The sequence below is a fragment of the Manis pentadactyla genome, chromosome X, assembly GCF_030020395.1.
Source record: "Manis pentadactyla isolate mManPen7 chromosome X, mManPen7.hap1, whole genome shotgun sequence".
Lineage (NCBI taxonomy): Eukaryota > Metazoa > Chordata > Mammalia > Pholidota > Manidae > Manis > Manis pentadactyla.
In genome coordinates this window covers 98,665,954-98,685,984 of record NC_080038.1, presented here as the reverse complement: position 1 = coordinate 98,685,984, position 20,031 = coordinate 98,665,954, and the positions used below count along the sequence as shown (strand labels likewise).

The window sequence follows — 20,031 nt, the reverse complement described above, 5'->3', positions numbered from 1 at the left end:
TGATTTTTATTTTGAATTGTTTTTCAGGAAGACTGGTTAGGTCTGTCTCCTTCCCAGGGGTTGTGATTTTGGTCTGTATCAAATTTTTCTGCCTTTTCATGGTGATAGAGATAGTTTGTGGAGCTGGTGCAAGTGATGGCTGGGAGAACGTCCCTTCCTGTTGGTTTGTGGCCTTCTTCTCCTGGGAGAACAGCAACCTCTAGCAGCTTGTGCTGGGCAGCTGTGCAGAGACGGGGCTTCTGATTCTTGCCCAGCCGCTGTGGAGTTTAGCTACGCGTTTACTGTGGGTGTTGTCTGCCTCGGGCTGCTCCTCCGATATGGCAGAGCCGAGTCGGAGGGGAAATGGCTTGGAGGCTGTTTATCTCTGTGAGGGGCCTCTGAGCTGCCCTGCTGCCCAGAGGGTTAGAATGCCCAGAGTTCCCCGGGATTCCCAGCTGCTGGGCTAGGTGTCCCTGGACGCTTCCTTCCAGCTGTGGGCTCCCTGTCCCTTTAAGACTTTCAAAAAGCACTCGCTTTTCTTTGTCTCAGGGGAGCTGGCTGCAGGGACCCACTCACAGGTCTTACTGTCCTGTTTCCCTAGTTTCCAGCACCCCACGCACGTACTGTGTCTGTGCTCTGGTGCGGATGACTTGGGCTGGCTATTTAGCAGTCCTGGGCGCCCTCTCCCTCCACGCTCCAACTCCTCTCCTCCTGCCGGGAGCTGGAGTGAGGGACACTTGGGTCCCGCTGGGCTGCGGCTTGTATCTTACCCCCTTCGCAAGGCACTGAGTTCTCGCAGGTGTGGATGTGGTCTGGCTGTTGTCCGGTGTCTTCTGGTCTCTCTTTTAGGAAGACTTGTATTTGTTGTATTTTCAAAAATACGTGTGGTTTTGGGAGGAGATTTTCGCTGCTCTACTTATGCCACCATCTTGGCTTCCTCCCTGAGCATCTAACCATGTATCTTTTTGTAAACCAAAAAACAATACAATATTTTTGAAGGCTTTTTATTTCTACAGTCATAATCCTGGATTTACAGATGAGACTATTGAATCACTCTAAGGTGAAGACTTCTTTAGTGAAGAATACTTTTAATATAGTATTCAAAGTCACACAGTTTGGAGCTGGTAGAAATAGGGGTTTGGACTCAGTCTGTCTCTAGAGCCCACACTTCTAACCAGTACACTTAGGAGAAGAAAAAGATATTTGTTGAACTGAGTACATGGTGGTTGACATTAGGGTAAGGCTGTATCTCTTTGGGTAGAAACTATGCTTCAGTAGGTATTTTGCCATAGACAGAGGGCATTTATTTAATAAAAGTAAAATGATAGTAATTATGAAATCAAAAAAGAGGTAATAATCATCAAAATTACATTGCATTGGACAACTTTTACTTGGACTTCCATGGTGAATTCTTTTCTGTTGAGGAACTCAGAGTGCTTTTCCAGGTGGAAATCACATTGTTCTGGCCCCAGGCTTCATTGTTTGGAAGGCAAGGCTTTCAGACCCCCTTTGGCAGGTGAGTCCAGATGAGGGGGGGTGACTGACTGAAGGCCACCTAGAATTAGTGGGCTAGGTCTGGCCCCGGGACCCGGTATGTCTCTTGTCTCACACCCGGTTTCCTGTCCATCACATATCACATGAGCCTCGTTCCTGTGTGCAGCGAATCCCTTTTCAAGGGCTCAGTGGATGCATGGTTCTCTGAGGTTACTATCCTCTAAGTAATATAAGAAGGCACTGAGTACCTGCAAATAAAAGGAAATGGGATGTTGATTTTCCTATTCAGCCCCTAACCATATTGGAGGATTAGAAGAAAATTTTCTGAAATCAGGTATCATGTCTTTTGTGTCTGACTCCATTCAGTCAAAATACTGTGTGTGAGATTTGCATTATTATTGTCTATAGTTGTAAATCATTCATTCTTATTGATATGTATGTAGTGTTACACTGTTTGGATATTTCACAACAAATGTATCCATTATGAGGATTTGGGTATTTTCCAGTTTTTGTCTTATGAATTATGGTGTGAATGTTATATACATAATCTTTTGGCAAGGGAAATCTTTTCATTTCTCTTGGGCATGTAAGTGCTACAGACCTAAGAGTGGCATTTCTGAGTCATAGGGTATACGTATGTTCAGCTTAGTAAGATACTGCCAATCAATTTTTCCAAGTGGTTCTTCCAGTTTATATTCCCACCAGCAATGTGTGAGAGTGCCACTGTTCCACATCCTCTCACTCATTTGGTATTTTCTATCTTTTTCTGTTTTGTTTTGGTGGGCATTGCAGTTTGAATTTTACTTTCTCTGTTTCAGTTTCTCTTAATTAAACTTCCTCTGTAGTATTAAGTGTCTTTCAGCCTAAAAAAGGTACTTTCTCACTCCTTTTTGTTTTTAACTTTTGAATTCATTTGCTTATTGTATGATCCTTTGGCCACTGGAAGTTTCATTCTAGATTTTGCTGATTGTATCCCCACTGTGTTTTACTTTATGTTTCTCTGATGCCACCTATTTCCTTTTAATTGGCTGTTAGAGTTAGAGGATTGAGTCAATTCAGGTTTTTGGCAGGAGTACTTCATATGTGGTGTTGCACTCTTCCTGTAACATTATACCAGGAGTTCAGTGTGTCTGGTTATCTCTCCTATGTGATGTTGACATATATCAGTGGGTTCTAATGTTATGAACCTGACCCACCCATTCTACAAGTTTTCATCGGCTTTTCACCTGAGCTTTTTTGCAGTCTCTTAAGATCATTGCCTGTATCTGCATGCCATTGAAAGTTGAAAAAATGGTGACGTTCTAAATCTATAATTACTTCTTCAGTTATAGGCTGGAAATTTTCTATAAAGGAAACTTCCCCCCATCAACTTTTGGGCTTCACTGAAGTATGGTACACACAGGAAGTGAAAGATGAACATTAAATTCTTTTGCAGTATTTCCACTTTTCAAAATAATGAGTTATTTCCCTGGGATCCTCCAAAAGTGAGCAGTTGAGCTTGTTTTGTTTGTATTTTACTTTTCTTTTAGAGTGTCATCACGACATAGATGTCTGTATTTTTGACATGTTTTAGTTCACTATGATCATTATTTTATTTGATGTCTAATTTTTCTATCTTTGGCCTATGGGAGTCTCTTCAGGTTGACTTTTGTATCTTTGGTGTGTTTTCTGGTGTGAAAGTTCAGTCCAGATTCATCTGGTACAAAATCCCTACCTAGACCTGCAATCAGCCATTTCTCCAAGGAAGCCTGGTCCCTGTTAGTGGAAAATGTTTTCAGAGGATTCAGTCTGGGGACTAGAGTTTCTCACTGCTGCTGAGCTGGTTATTGTTGCATACCCTTTTCAGTGCATGGAGCCTTGTAATTATTTATTCTATTTTGTATGGCAATATACATCACCTCCTTCCATCCTGGGCTGTTCTTGTATCCACTTATGAACATTTTTTATCAGTTTTTATTTTAGCCTTCCATTTTTTAAAAACAAAAACAAACATAAGATATATATTAAATTCCTCCCTCATTCACAGTTAAAATGTGGATAGTGGCCATCACTATCCAAGTGAAGGTTCTGCACTGGTGGAGATGTTCTGTATCTGCACTGACCAACTCAGTAGCCACTAGCTACCTGGGTGTATTGAGCAACTAAAACATGGTGAGTGCTACTGAAGAACTGAATTTATACTTTATAATTTTATTGAGGTTTAATTTATTAAGTAATTAAATTGTTTAAAATAAATACCTCTATATAATTTATCAAAGTTAAATAGCCACATGTAGCTAGTGGCTACCATATTGGACAATACTAATTCTGCACATTTGTATGCACCTTGCATTTTTTACTTAACAAAATATCCAGTAAATCACTTCATAGCAGTACAGAAAAGGAGTCCTCATCATATTTTGTACCTACCTAGCACTCTAGGATGTAGATATACTTTATATTTTTCAACCAGTCCCCTGTGGTGGACATTGGTCTTGTTTCTAGTGTCCTGATAATGAATTGTTCTTCCAGGATGGCCTCATGCTTGTGTCTTTGTGTATTGTACCTTTGGAAAAAAATTATTAGATGAGAGTTTGCTGATTTCAAGAGTAAATACCTATGTAATTTTATTAAATAGTATCAAATCCCCTCCACAGGGTTTGTACTATTTTACACTGCCTTCCACAACACATGAGAATGCCTCTTTTCTCACAGGCAATCCAAGAGGAATGCTTTGGGGAGGTGAACAACATGCGATAAATCTGTGAAAACCATTTTACCAAATGAGCAGAGTTAGATGTTTGGTCTGGCGTCCTATTCCTGTGCTTAACTTCGAGAACTTGATCTCTTTTACTCTCTGAAGGAGAGGTGTCTATTCCTCTCTCTCCTGTGGATCTGGGTCTAGACCCCTTAGAGGAGGAGAGGAGAACAGAGGAGGTTTTACATAAAGCAGAAACTCTTTCACCTCAGCTGGACCTCTCAGATAATTAAATGGGAGGAGCCACCCTCCTAGAGATAAGGTCAACTCAAAACTAGTTCAGAAATTTATCATTCTGATGTGAAGGGAAAATGGAGAAAGTAAAACCTCTAGTTCTTGCCCCTGAGATAAACCAAGACTAAAACCACACAAAGTTTGCCTTTTCCTTTCCTCTCTGCATTTGAAGTCTGGCCGGGAGCACGTAATAACCTGTAAGTGCTATGTAAGAGGATGAATTACAAGATGGGTTACCAGGTGCCTTATATTCCTTTAGTTCAACCTACTCAGCTGTATCATTATCTCTTAAGAGTCTGGGTTTCTAGAGCTCAAGGAGAAATGTGGACTAAATTTGCATGGAGTGGAGTCTTTGAATCATTCACCATAGGTGGGCACTAACATACATGTTTCTCCCCATGGACATTTCCATTGATACAGGTCGAGAGACCAAGAGGAGGAAGATGTGTGATGCAGATGAATGGAACTGAACTGCCAGTGCTTGGCATACAGTGAACACCCAATACACATCAACGTATTAATGAGATGTACTGCAGGAATAAGAAGGAAAGGAAACTATATATACATCCTCTCAGTATTTTTATTAACATATGAATTTTTATACAGGGTTTTGATCATTCAGTACTTATTTTTTTCATAATTTGCTTTGAGAAGAAAGATGTTTCTGTTTATAAATATAGTACTATTTTCCTTTGGGAAAAATAACCTGTAGAAAATGGTGAAAGACACCACCTGGTGGTCAGACTTAGAATTGTAGGCATGAAAGTCAAGGGGCTTTGCAGGGTAAGGAAAGGGGATAGTTAAGGGAGGTGCATGGATTCCATTATATAAGGCCAAAGCTTTCTGGAATTTTCTACACCCTTGCGACAAACTGGTAAATTCATTCCTATCCTGGGATCTTCAAGTCCTGGGACTGGAAGTCCAACGCCTTTGTGAGCTGAATAGAAAGCTGCGTAAGTTGGTTTGTCAATGACTATGATAAAAGAAGGTTGAGATTCAGAAATATACACACACACGAACACACACAGAAATAATGTCACTGTTTCTCCAATTTATCTAACCTCTCATAACTTGCTGTATCCTGAGTAAAATATGGACTTAATAATAGGTTACTCCAATTAATGTTAAAATTAAAGCAGATACAATTTAGAGTACCACATGCTTATGTGAATTTTGTCAACATTAATATTTTACCCTTCAGATCATCTGTCTCAGAGTAAATGCATGTTCTTCTGACTCAGACCCTGTCAGTCTACCACATTAAAAAACAGTCAATTTACGTACTCCTCATTTTGAAGTCTCTTGGCCCCAGGTGGAGGAGTTCACTTCAACTGTACGACCATCATTATCATCCTCATCACCAAGAGGGGTTGTTGAGTGAGCACTCATGGGGGAGTGTCCAAGATCTGGTCATTCATCATCTACATAAGAGGTCACTGGGTATAGGCAGTGTTACTCAAACTCCTCTCATTATTGTCCCCATTATGGAGGTCCTTTAGACTTTTATTTCTTCATAATGCCCTTCCTTCCCAGAATGTGAAATTTTAATACCACACGTGAATTAACTGTTTCTGTATCATGATCCTTTGAGTGACACAAATAATTCTAATGTACCACAAATGTCTACCACTCCTTTAGCCTCAAAAACTACTTTCAGCCCTTTGGTGTGGTGTGGTGGGCGGCAATTAACAATTCATGGAATATTGCTGATGAGGACAAAAGCTGGAACCCAATTCCTATCTTTACTTGATGTGTGAGCATGTCTGAAATACTTGCTTAGTCCCTGTTAGCCCACCCTTGTCACCTGTAAAAGGGGACCCACGATGCCTTCCTTACAGAACTGGGGGTAGGGGCAATGAGAAACCCTGTACAAAGGAGATGGCATATGGTAGGAGTTTAAGACATGTGAGACCCGGCCTTCTCTCCTACAGACTGGTGACCATTACCTGAACCAAACAGCACAACTGCTGTAGAGACCCCCTGGAAATGGGGCAGTAAGAAGTAGCCTGTACTCATACTTGCATAACAAATGAAGCTTTGGGCCGGTACCCATGTCACAGGATAGCTTTGCTGAGGTATCTGGGGTGAGGAAAGAAGATCACCAAACCATGTCCTTTAACCCTAATCACTTTCTGTCCCCTTATTTTATCTTCTGATTGCTATTGGGAGAAGTTTCCCATTGAACCCCAAATGAAGAGCATGCAGATAAGGAGGAGGCAGGAATCACAGGCCCTTGACCCTGACACCAGACCCACTACAGGACCATGTACACAACTTCATCTGCACCATTGGCTTCTTCAGAGAGGGGTTGGTGGATGAGGAGTGAGCACCAGTGTGGCCTCAATACTAGAAATGTGTAAAACTACAAGTTCTCAAGTCCTTAGAAGGTCACCATCTATCAAGGAGATTGTTGGTTGGCCTTTGGGGAGGCAAAAGGTAGAATCCTTTTCCTGTTCCTCACTAGGTAACTCTGGAAGATTGATTTTCCATTGGTGAGTCCCTGAGTTTGTCATCTGTCAGTTGGGAAGAATGACACCATCTTCACAGAGCTCTTGTGAGAGAACAATGCACAGATGTAATTGTTTATGTTTGCACATATACAATTATTTACATATGTATATAATTGTAGGAATGTTTCTGAGTTATTGTGAGAGAATAATGCACATACATAATAGTTTATATTTGCACATGTTTATATATATATTTTTTGTACATGTTACAGCTATAAATATATAAGTAATATAGAGTAAGTGCCCTTCAGCATCCCATTGTTCTCTGTAAACAGCACTTCTTATATTCCTCTAAGAAGCTGACTGTAGTTCTCTCTTGATAGTTTTAGCCATGTTGCCCTGAAAATGTTTGCACATGTGTCCAAGACTATCTTCATTCTGTGCCTAACTGCTGATGAAGGCCTTACTTTCTTCTCTCGTAGACGTTTCCAAATGTCTCTGCAAAGAGGTTGTACTAAATTTTTCCCTCCAAGCACTGTATGGATTTCTCATGGCCCCATTTATTTATTTATTTTTTGAGAGGGCATCTCTCATATTTATTGATCAAATGGTTGTTAACAACAATAAAATTCTGTATAGGGGACTCAATGCTCAATGCACAATCATTAATCCACCCCAAGCCTAATTATCGTCAGTCTCCAATCTTCTGAAGCATAATGAACAAGTTCTTACATGGAGAACAAATTCTTACATAGTGAATAAGTTACATAGTGAACAGTGCAAGGGCAGTCATCACAAAAACTTTCAGTTTTGATCACGCATTGTGAACTATAAACAATCAGGTCAAATATGAATATTCATTTGATTTTTATACTTGATTTATATGTGAATCCCACATTTCTCCCTTATTATTATTATTATTATTATTATTATTATTTTTAATAAAATGCTGAAGTGGTAGGTAGATACAAGATAAAGGTAGAAAACATAGTTTAGTGTTGTAAGAGAGCACATGTAGATGATCAGGTGTGTGCCTGTAGACTAAGTGTTAATCCAAGCTAGACAAGGGCAATAAAACATCCACGGATGCAGAAGATTTCTCTCAAAACAGGGGGGTGAGGTTCTAAGCCTCACCTCTGTTGATCCCCAATTTCTCACCTGATGGCCCCCCTGCGACTGCGCCTGTCTTAGGTTGTTCCTCCCTTGAGGAATCTTACCCGTCTCTGGCTAACCAGTCATCTTCCGGGGTCATGGCCCCATTTAAAAAGGGTGCAGGGTAAACACAAAGTCACTGGTTGGGCTTTTTTTGTTTTTTTCAAATTAGAATTGTTGCAGGAGATATTATGCAGCATTAAGTGGGACTATCAGCTTTGTATTTATAAATGCACATGTGAAATATACCATTTATGAAGAAATGTAGGGAAAAGGAAAGGAAACCAAACATCCAATAAAAGTGTATCAGATTACCAGGTATCAGTAATTTTCTGAAACCTATTATTTGGACAGGTCTGGAAAAACAGGTGCTCCCGTATTTTAATTGTTGAGACACATTAGTAAAGAGATTTTAAAGTTAAATTGGACAGAAGTGTAATGCTTAGGCTCTTTGACAAAGCGTTCACACTCGTAGGAATATATCCTTGTGATGCAGCCATGGGAGGCCCTTACTGTCAACCCTCACCTGTCCACACTGTTCAGGGCTTAGCTGATCATTGTCTTAGCTGCCTCAATCTCTTCAGGTCCCCAGCACTGTTCCATCCACCCCTCAATCAAACAGGAAAATCTGTCTCAGAGCTGGATGCCCATCCTCAATAGCTGCCAGGTTCCATCATTGGCTCTGGCAGTAGGCATGGGGAACGACTGCTTTGACAACCATCTCTGTGCTCAGGGGCACATGCTTTGTACTGACATACATGCATGAAGAGAGGCTAGTGACACCTCACTGTCCAGGTTGTCATGAAGGTTAAAGCCAGCCACTAAGTGAGGAACATGCACCTGGGACTGGTTAACCAATCTGCTCCACAAATAGAGGCTGTCTTTCTTGGAACAAGAAACTCATCTGTCAACTTGTCTTGCCCCCTCAGCCAGGGCCCCGTAACCTAGATACAGGTCATAATTACCTTGATGTTCTTTTTCTAAACCCTCACACAAAACTCCCTTGTAGGTAGAAATAGGACTTCTGGATCAAAGGCCATTCAAGTTTTCAAGTCATAATAATATGGGCCCTAGAAAATGGATATGCCCATGTGGCACCAAACAGTGTTTGGGAGAATCCACTTCCCCTTCATTCCACCAAGCAGATTTGTCTCTATTGCCAGTTTTTCTGTGTTATTACTAGTGTTTGTCTTTATTTCTCATCTGATCTGCTTGTTTTCCTCAGACCTGCTCCATTGGAGAGTCATCTCAGATGGTGTCTCACCTGTGAGGGATTTCAGCCCTGGGCAAGTTCATTCTGGATTCACTGAGACCGAATAACACAACAACGGAACATTGAGGGTAAAAGACTTTATACCAAGCTTTATTCTCAGGGCAGCAGGTCGAGTGCTAGAATCACATCTCCCTCTGGCAAGTTCACAATCCATGACTATCGCTACCGCTGCCGCCCCACCCCTGGGCAGAGCTCCTTATATAGCAACACAGACAACTAATGGCTCACTGCTGACAGGTGTGCAAGCATATGCCTGTGAGCATTGCCCAAGTAGATTAGTGTCAGGTGGGGATCCTGGCCATGGTAACTTCCATTTTCCCTACAGATGGTCATTAAATTTACAGATCGACAGGCTCCTTTCTTAGGGTTGTCAGACTTAGCAAAGAAAAATACAGGCACCTGTTGAATTTGAATTTTTGAGTAAAGAAAATTATATTTCATGTCATATATATATATGTACTAAAAATTATTTATTCTTTATATGGAATTCAGATTTAACTGGGTGTCCTATATTTTATCCTACAACCTTACACCTGGCAGACCGTATGGAAGAGAACCAAGGTACTCTGGTCAATAGCCCCAGCTGAGCCCCCAGCAGATGACAGTGTTACCAGAGATGGGTTCTTGGTCTTGCCACAAGAAAGAATTCAAGAATGGATGCAAAAAGCAGTTGAGCTTTAGGAATTTATTTGGAGAATGAGAGTTTAGAGGAAAGGGAAAATACACACTAGAGAGACGGGTGCAGGCAGACCCAGAGGGAGTCACACTGAGGAAACAATAGGGAGCCTTTTTATGTAAAGGGAGAGGAACATTTATCAAGTGGAGGTATGCTTCAAAGGGAACTGGCAGTGTCTTCTTGGAGTTTGGAGCTTGCTCCACCCTCAGGTTGGGCAGGGGAATTTTTGGCTATACTTTGTTCTCATGGCTTGGGAGGGTGTGATTTTTTACTATGTTAATGGGTCTATAATGTACTTGGGGGTAAAGTTTGGATCAACTTCTCCTTCATGTTGAAACTCAAGTATTTTGGGGAGTGTAGCTGCGGGGGCTGGGGGTGGGAGTGGAGTGTCCTGTTCCCAGCCCGGGTCACAGAAACCTGTGTGACTGAAAGCACTCTAAGGAAAGGCTAGCCTGGGGGAAACCCTTTATTGTTCACAATGAGGCCTGGCTCCCTTTGTTCCCCTTGGCCGCTGCTCTCACTCTCCATCTGTGCAGTCACAGTGCGCGCTCTCCTCTCCACCCGCCCCTTCTGGGAGAAACTCCGCTGTGCAGGTAGATCCCAGGCAACTCACAGGTGCCAAACCAATTATGCAACGGAGGGTGGGAGACAACAGCCTCTCCCCTACCCTTGTCCCGGAGGCTACGAGAAGCTGAGCAGTATCTGTAAATGGCCTAAGGCAGGTGAGAGATTCTGGAAATATTGCAGTTTATCCCACAGAGACCTTAGGAGTAGTAAGTGCATTGAGCCAGACACAGAAAAGGGAGGAGCCGTGAGCCCGTTGTAAGACCTATCCCTGAGGGCCAGAGCAGAACACATGCTCCCCGAGCACAGACTACTACTGTTAAAAACTGTCAGGTGAAGTCAACGTGATTGTTATGTTTAAGAAAGAGTTGGTTCATAATCTTGCTGAGGACCATGGCCCAAGCGCAGCCCTTCAGTGTGCTCTGATAAACTGCTCTGAAGTGCCTTCATTTGGAAATTTCTTACTTTCTCTACAGCAGGGGATCCATGCAAGAAAGAGGCTACATTTATCAATACATTAAGCTGTGTAGCATGGACACATCTCGTGTCCTAAAGGATCATGCTGTACAAATTCCAGTGCTATCTATGTGTGTGAGAGGAGGCATGGATGAGGGTCTCATTACGTGGATTACCTCATCTTCCTTTGGGCATGGAGAGGGTATATGTGACGTTATCTTAGGGATGCTGACCAGAAAATTCCTGACTGACTACATTCTGGGAGACGTTGAAACTACAGTTAGGTTAGGTGACTTGGCCTAGCAGCAGAGACACTGTGTGGGGCACCTGTGTTCTTCTTTTGAACAAAACAGAATTCCACCAAGTGAACTGGAAGATCTAATTGGCTTTATTGAGCGATTCGCGACTGGGGCAGCATCCCATCCAGCAAGCAGAGGAATGTTTTGAAATGTTATACAACGTGGAAAGTTCTCATAGACTGGAGAGTAGGGCAAAAAGTTGTTAGCAAAAGAAAATAAGGGATTGTTGCAGGCAAGATCACCCTCCCTTGAGATGAAGCGCTGGGGGTATTAACCATGCAGGTTACTTACCTCATCTTTTGGTGGTGGTGGTGGTGGTGGTGAATCAAGAGTGCTCAAGAGACAGATTACCTCATGGGTTCTGGCCACAAAATCCCTGATTGACTAAGACTACATTTCTGGGGGAGGTTAAACTGCAGCTAGGCTAGTCAATAAGCCCTAGTTTGGTGACCTAGCCCAGCACTTGCACTTTGGCCCATGGCTTTCCTTTTTAACATTACCAAATGTTTTGCAAGGAGAAGGCCTGGGCTGCACAACCCTCGTTTCTTCTTCCAAAATCACTAATCGGGCAAGTTATTACTGCTGGAGAGGAAGTATGAGTGTATAGATGGGCCAGAAGTGTGTTGGTCAAGGATGTCTCTCCACATGGAAGAAAATACCAGAAATTGTGGCTAAGGACTCCCCAGGGTAAACCAGCATATGGTTCAGTCGACTAGATCTCTGCCTAGTAGGTAATATTCTAGACCTGATTCCTTGAAATAATTCCCAAATTGCTTAAATGACGTTTTCCTGTGTTCCTAGATCATTCAGTTACATGATTATAGACAGTCTCTTAGTTTTCTGCCACAGATGGCGAGCTGCTTAGCATGGCATGCGATTTCCTACGTGTTCACCCTCTCAGGAACAGCTCAGCTCCAAGAACCTTAGGATACTCCCCCAGGTCTGTGTGTACTGCTAATACTCTCCTACTGTATCTTTAAAGCAAACAAAATCCTGAGAGGGCGGGGACATTCTTCGGTCCAAAAACCTGGGCAGAGTTCCGCCAATTACCTGGGTCACAGTCTAATGCCTTTACTTGGCAGACTTTCTCACGCGGTGATCTGAAAAGCAAAGGTGTTTTGCTTTCAGCAAAAGGCCAGTGGGTGGAGGATGTGCAGGGCATTTCTGGTGTGGAGGATCTGGTTGTGCATAGAGGTTGCCACAGAAACCGGAAGTTGCCATGGAGACTGTGGCGGCGTTTTTAGAGTCAGATGTACCTTGGCAGGGAACACAGGTGCCAGTTTCAGGTGTTTGGGACTGAGCTGAGGGTGCGGGTCTCCGCGGTGCGGGCTGACCGCCCTCGGGGAGGGAGAGACAAGGGGGACCCAGATCAAAAGCGTCTCCTCCCGCTTTGGGACTCAGTCTCCCGGCTGGCCACTAGGGGGCGCCCCCGCGCTGGCCCTAGGGAGTGTGGGTCCGGCTTCGGGGCTGTCCAGGAGCCACGTCACTACTAAAGGCAGAGGCGCGCGGGAGCTAAGACAGGTCATGCCTCTCTGAGCCCAGCTTCCGCCTCGGCGAAATGGGGAAGAGCGTGCTTCACCCCCAGCGTGGCTGGGAACATACAGGGATGCAGGTGAGCAGCCCATGGCCCTGTGCCCATGGCAGGATCATGAATGCCTGCATGAAGTCAGGCCACTTGGTTTTGCTTTTGAAGTTTTTAAATAGTGCATAGTCAAGGAAAGCCGAAGAGAAAGGCCCTGGGGAGAAGGTCATTGTAACATAACACGTGGTTGTTAGGATCACTCCCCAGTCTTACCTGTTATGGTCATTAGCCCAGTGCCTAGCATGGTGGAGGCACATAGTTAGTCCAGTAAAGTGTAGTGATAGCTGGATGTGTCTTTGCCTGTGCAGCTCTGCATGCCAGTGGTTGAGCTCATATCAAGTGTCTGAAGAAGTGGATTCTGAGAATCTGTGTCCTGGTGACAGCTGAAGCTTCTACTCCAGGTTCAAGGGCAGCAGACCTCAGGAGACGCCAGGAGGTCACATCTTTGGTAGGATGTGATGCCTGACACTCAAGTGAGTTCATAGATATGAGAAGAGCATGTTGTGGTATAGCTCCTGTGAGATTCACAAACTGGCCTAAAAGTAGGGGACCTACCTGGGTCTCATCCTGGGAGAAGAGGTTTAGCAGGAGAAATTCATCTTTTTGGCAGCTACATAATGTGTACTAGCCCTTGAGGCCCATGTTCGATGTCTTTGTCTGAATGCGGTGAATGATCTAGATTGAGGAAGGATCTTGATATTTAAAATGCAGGTTCAACAAATTTACATATCTTTTTCTGATTATATAAATCAATAGATTGATGTTGCAATATCCATGAAGTAGTGATCATTTCTATTTGAATAAATGTAGTGTGGGCCAACTTGATGAGACATAGTATGGATCTGTTAATATAACAGGAGCAGTTTAGTGGGAATTGTTCCCCTGAGTTATTTAACTTCATCAAAGACTTAACAAATAACAAATCTGCTTCAAATGCTTTACTGAGTTATATGATTGGCACCCAATATTCTGCACATATTTCAAGTATTTGCTTTAGTAAGTTATGACATATGTACACATTGTGAAACCAAGGTTACAGTCGAGTTAATGAACATATCCATTACCCCAGGAAGCCTTTTCCTGGCCCTTTGTCATCTTCCCATCTACCTGTGTCCAGCCTTCCTGTCTCTTTGACCTGTGCTTGTTTCCAGGAAACCACTGAACTTCTGTGACAGTAAATTAATTTTCATTACCTATAATTTCCTGTAAATTGAATAATACAGAAGTCTTACATTCAGCCTACTTACTTTTAGATTTATCCATATTGTTGCATGATTGTATTTTTTATTGCTAAGTAGTATTCCATTATATGGATATCCAACAATTTGTTTTATCCATCCAGATTTTTATGGGAAATTGAGTGTTTTCAGTTTAGGGTACTTGTAAGTTACAATGTTATAAACATTTGTGTGTAGGTCTTTGTATAGACATGTGCTTTCTTTCTCTTGGGTAAATACTATGAGTACAATTGTGGTAGGAAGCCAAGCCAAAAAAAGGGACAATATTTCTTTAAGGTTTTAGGAATGTAGGGGAATACCAGGGTGCTTGAGGTTGAAGCTCTGTAACAATGTATCCCCCACTGGGACTCAGTGATATGGAACAGCTTGTTGATCATAGTCATGTAGGTCCATTAGTTCACAATAGGGTATCTGAGTAACCTTTATTGAGATGGGTTAAAACATAACTAGCATTCTGGCTGAACCTATAGTACACTAACAGCTCCCAGAACAACATTCCTGGGGGTTGACTCTCCTTTACCCTTGTAGTGAATGTATAAAATGCATGGCCCCGTTGTGCTTGGGGCTCAGCCTTTGGATATGAATCTGCTGAGCCAGTGCCAGCACTAATAAACTCTGCTTCTCGCCAAACATCTTGGTGTCCCCACTCCTTGTTTGTAGTTCTCATGGCTTCTGCAACACAATAGCCAGGTCATATGGTATATGTAACATTAACATTGTTAAAGAAACTGCCAAAATGATTGTGCCATTTTTCTTACCCACCAGTAGTGTAGGAGAGTTCCATCTTCCACAATCTTGCCAGTGCTTGGTATGGTCAGTGTTTGTAATGTTAGGCATTCTCACCAGGGTGTAATTGTATCTTATTGTAGTTTTCATTTACATTTTCTTAATGACTGAGGATAGGTGCATCTTCTCTTGGGTTTGCCTGTATATTTGTATATATTCATTGGTGAAGTGTCTGTTCAAATCATTTGCCCATTTATTGGTGGAGTGTTTGTTGGTTTCGTACTGACTTTTGAGAGATTTTCTACACTCTGGATGCAAGCTCTTGGCCAGATACATGATTTGCAAATATTTTCCCAATCACTGGTTTACCTTCTCATTCTACCAACATTGCCTTGGAAGAGCAAATATGTCTAATTTTGAGGAAGTCCTATTTATAAATATGTTCTTATAACTTTAGATTTTGCTTTGGTGTCACATCTAAGAAATGTTTACCTAACCCAAAACCACAAGAATTTTCTCCTAGAAATTTTATAGCTTTAGGTTTTATAGTTAGGCCTAAGACCCATTTTGAGTTGAATTTTGTGTATGAAGCACGTATGGATCAGTCAATTTTTTGCATATAGATAATTTGTTCCATTTGTTCAGCACCATTTGTTGAAAGGACTACCTCTGCTCTACTGAACTGCCTTTGCTCCTATGTAAAATATCAGTTGTCTGTATATATGTGAGTCTATTTCTTGAGTCCTTATTCTGTTTTTTTGATCTACTTGTCTGCCTTGATGCCCAAACCACACTGTCTTGTTTACTAAAGGTTTGTAGTAAGTCTTGAGATTGGGCTGTATTCTTCCACCAATTCTGTTCTTTTTCAAAGTTGTTTATCATATTCTAGGCCCTTTTCAATTGCACATGAATTTTAAAATCATCCTGTCAATTTCTTTTAATAAGTGTACTACAATTTTTATTGGGACTGCATTGAAAGTATAGATCATTTTGAGAAGAATTGGTATCTTAACAATACAAAATCTTCTGACCCATGAATACGAGGTATCTCTACTCCTAATAGTTTTTAATTCAAAAACTTTTAAAATTTCTCCCAGCAGCGTTTTGTAGTATTCAGTGTGTAGATGTTGCACATCTTTGGACATATTATCTCTAAATGTTTCAGTCTGTTGATGCTACTGTAATTGGCATTATTTTTAATTACAACAGCTATTATATTTTCACTGAGCTGTCAGTGGCTAAATGCATAACAATAAGTAATGAATCTTTTTGTTTGGAAGCACAGGCTACTCTAGGATGGAAAAGACATTTGATACATGACATGTATTTGCCTGTATTTCCAGATCACATTTTACATGTTATTGGAGATTGTACTGAAACTAGGGAGAAAAATGTCCAGATACAATTCTACAGGGCATCTTCCGAGAAGTCTGTCACTGTAAGAACATTGTTTAGTAGCTTTCAAATTTATTTGTGTGGTTACAGTTGAGTCTATTGAATTATGAGATTTTTCTTCTTTTGTTCACAGTAAATCTCTGTCTGTGTATACCTGGAATTTTGGTTGGTGAGAGAGAGGGAGAGGGAGAGAGTATGTACGTGGGTATGTATGTGTGTGTTTGCATATTTCTTAAGCCGCCAGGAATATTTATCGAGACGAATACTTGAGGTTAATTATTGTGCATTATGTTAGTCCTATTCAGTTTCAGCACATGTTAGGATCCAGTCAGGGTGGTTATTGTTTGCTTTTCCCAGCTTTCCTTGTCCAGCATGGTTACCATGGTGACTGTCTGCTGTGGGAGTTGGTACAGACTGAGCATCCATTCAGAACTCTTACCTGATTCATTTGTGACTATGTTATGTTGTTAAGTGTTGCTTTTCTTATTTCTCATTCCTTCTAGGTTTATTAGTGGGCATTCAGCTTAGGATAGAGCCTTCCTTTCTTCTTTATTATTTAATCAGTTATTTAAGTCTTTATACCACTGTGACTCACAGATTCCTATTATGACCATAAAGTTATATTGTTTCTATTATTCTACATTTTGATGCTCAAACTGTCCCAGAGTTGGTTAGTGTTAGGTCCCTTAGGTTGTTCTCTATATCCATTTGATGCCTCCTTAGAATTCCTACAGCCTTGTGCTTTGCGTCCTGGGCCTGAGTATCTCCCCATGTGTAGAAAGGAAGTAATGATGCCCACCAAAGAGCACTGCCTTGAGGATTTGAAGAGAAAGTCTGTGTTTCATCTAGAGGCCCTCAGCAATGCTAGTTCTCCATTCCAACTTTGCCCCCTTCATGCTATCAATGCAATCTGTCTGACATTAACATAACAGCCTGAGTACCAGAGAGAATATGTGGCCTTATAACAGAAGCAGGGATGATCCCACATGTCCATGATGTGAGTTTCAGGGTCACTGCTGTGTCGGGAGGGGGCTGTGTGATGGCGCTGGGGAAGAGGCCCCGCATCCCTGCACAGCTGTGGGGACAGGCAAGGACATCCTCACCCTGTCCCCTGCATTCCTAAGCTTTCCCTTCCTCTCATGTGCCTCTCTGTTCCACATGCTGTCTCTTCCCCTGACTCTCCCTTCTAGTGGGTAAGCAAAGGAGCTGTGGACTCTGAGCCCCAGAAACAGGAGCTGATAGAGAACCAAGTGTGATGTCAAGTCTGCTAGATAGGTTCCTGGAGCAGGAATGAAAAGATAGGGTCCCATTGTTGGGACATTAGGTAAGTCACTACCCTTTCCTCCAGCATCTGTATACAACAAGATACCAATACCTAATTCTCTTCACCACCCCTAGAATATTGTGGAGTTCAAGTGTGATCCCATGTGGTAAAGCAATCTGTGGTCCTGGGTGGGAGGGAAGGACCAGTGCCCTTTCCAGTAATTACATTACTGAGACATCCCACGTACCATAGAACTCTGCATGATAGAGATTAAATTAATGCTACACAAGTGTCAGCTGTTTAGGTCAGGATTTGTCCAAGTGTGTTCCTCAGATCACTTCATTAAAATCATCAGGAGTGCCTGTTAAAATAGCAGATTAAGGGGCCCACCCTAGATATGCTGAGTCAAAAACAAGGATGTAGGATGGGAGGTGTCCACATTTTGAGTAACATCTCCAGTTAGTTCTGGTATCCATCTAAGTTTGGAAAGCACTGCTGTAGATTTGCAACAAGGTGTTCTAAAAGTTTTTAATCTTTTAATGTTTAATTTCATTTTTATTTGTACCCCAAAGCTTTAAATAGCTGTTCTTCTGTAGTATGTCAGGTGAGTAACAATTCCTTCATATAAGCAATATTTCTTCAATGATTTTATACAAGGCACTGAACAGCATGGAGTACAGGACAGGCAGGGTCCCTGGAGCTAACTTTCTAGTTTGACAAAACTCGCCATAAATAGGTAAATAAATCAGTAGCCAGAGTGAATATATATGGATATGAGTGCTTTGAAAAAAATGAACATATAAATGGAGTAGAAAAGATGAGGGCAGGGATTATTATGGGAGAAGCTGTCACATAAGCTCTTTCTCAAGAAGTGACACTTGCACTGAGTCTTGAATGACAAGAGGAAGACGTTTTATGAGTTGCCCTGTGATATGCTTGTTACCAGATTTTCCTGGAACAGACAACAATGAGCTCGAGTGGCCGGAGCCTGGCAGACAAAGTGCAGAGGGCAGAAGAGAAGGTTGAAAGGCAGACAGCAGCCCCATGGACTGAGCCGTGTACAAAGTCGAGTTCATTCTGAGGGCAGAGGCGAATAGAGTGTGGAAGTGATATGCTCTGATCCATGTGCTCTCAAGGCAACTCTAAAATTGCAGAGGGGGACACAACCAGAGTGTAGGGAGGGAGGCAAGGACCTGAGCTTCATAGGACCAGATAAAGACTTCTGGAAATTTCTACCCACAGGCAGATGTCCCTCTACCAATTTTGGCATCTGTAAGTCCCAAGACTGGAAGCCCAGCCCCTGTCTGAGATGGAAAGGAAGTGCACCATTGAGTGTGTGTGTGTGTGTGTGTTAGGGGTGTGTGTGTGATAGAACTTGTGACATAAAAACACAGACACATAAATTTATGTTTCCACCATGTAAACACACATACAAACACTATGTCTAAATAACTAGTTTAACTTGCTTTTCCCCTTACAAGCACTATATTTTGTACATAGTTCAATAATATTAAGTTTATGTGTATATTTTTTGTCATTTACAAATTTATTCTGTCCAAATTGTTACCTTGATGATTTCCTGCTTATATAATTTCAAATAAGTGAATGTGTACTTATAGAAGAAAATTATCTGGTATCTATCTCTCACCTTTTAACCCTCAGCCTCTGAACAAAAGTGACCTCTGTCAATGGATTGGTACATACTCTCCAGATATGGTTATCTGTAGGTGGAATATTAACTTGAATTACAGATGAATAAATATGTATTCACATTCATATATTCTTCAAAATTATAATGATGTTACACACCAGGAACACACTTTTAACCAAAGTTGAGCTTTATCCTCATTACTGTTAGGGAGAAAGTGTACCATGGAGACCCATGGGGTGCCTCAATAAGAGGGCATTAAGAATGAAACATAGGATTTGGGCTTGTTTTAGATGATTTTGGAGAGGGTTCAAGGAAATGGGATATTGCTCTGGATTATGTGCTGTCAGGAAAAAAGAATAATTCCCTGCTTGGGTATTGCATATCCAGGGAGAGGAAATCCCAGGGCAAAATAACTCTAAAAACTGAAATCAGTCAAAGGGAGAAGTAAAGTTTAAAACCCGTTTATTGCTTACAAACTGCAGTCCAGCACTGTCTCCCTCCCCTGCTCCAGAAGGAAGCAAAGCAAGCAAACAAGCCAGCCCCTCTCTTTGAACTCTCAGGTTCAGACCTGCCCTCGGTTGCCCAGGTAATTGCCCATTGACATGGAAATGAACTTCTCTCCACCACTGAGGATATGCAAATGCACTAAAGCCAGGGGAGATACTCTGGAAATGTTACAATTTTATTCACAGGTATATTAATATTTTTTTTTCTAGAAGGAGAGACCAGACCAAGGCTGAAGAAGCAGCAGTTCCTCCTCTTAGCCCTGAGAAGAGGGTGTTTGGCCATTTTTGTGCTTTGTGCAGTGATCTTGTTTTTTTGTCTCACTTCATCGTGGCCTAGGTGACTTTGTCTGATGCT

General features: G+C 41.9%; 1 long non-coding RNA gene across 1 annotated transcript in view; it reads left to right on the top strand.

Annotated features, from left to right (window-relative positions):
* The first annotated feature begins 12,684 nt into the window (after nucleotides 1-12,684).
* The window catches only part of LOC118911615 (uncharacterized), a 33,117-nt gene continuing 25,770 nt past the window's right edge, over nucleotides 12,685-20,031 (top strand). The window contains exon 1 of the long non-coding RNA XR_005024511.2: nucleotides 12,685-12,926. This is a non-coding gene — a long non-coding RNA (uncharacterized LOC118911615). The remainder of the gene's footprint in view (nucleotides 12,927-20,031) is intronic.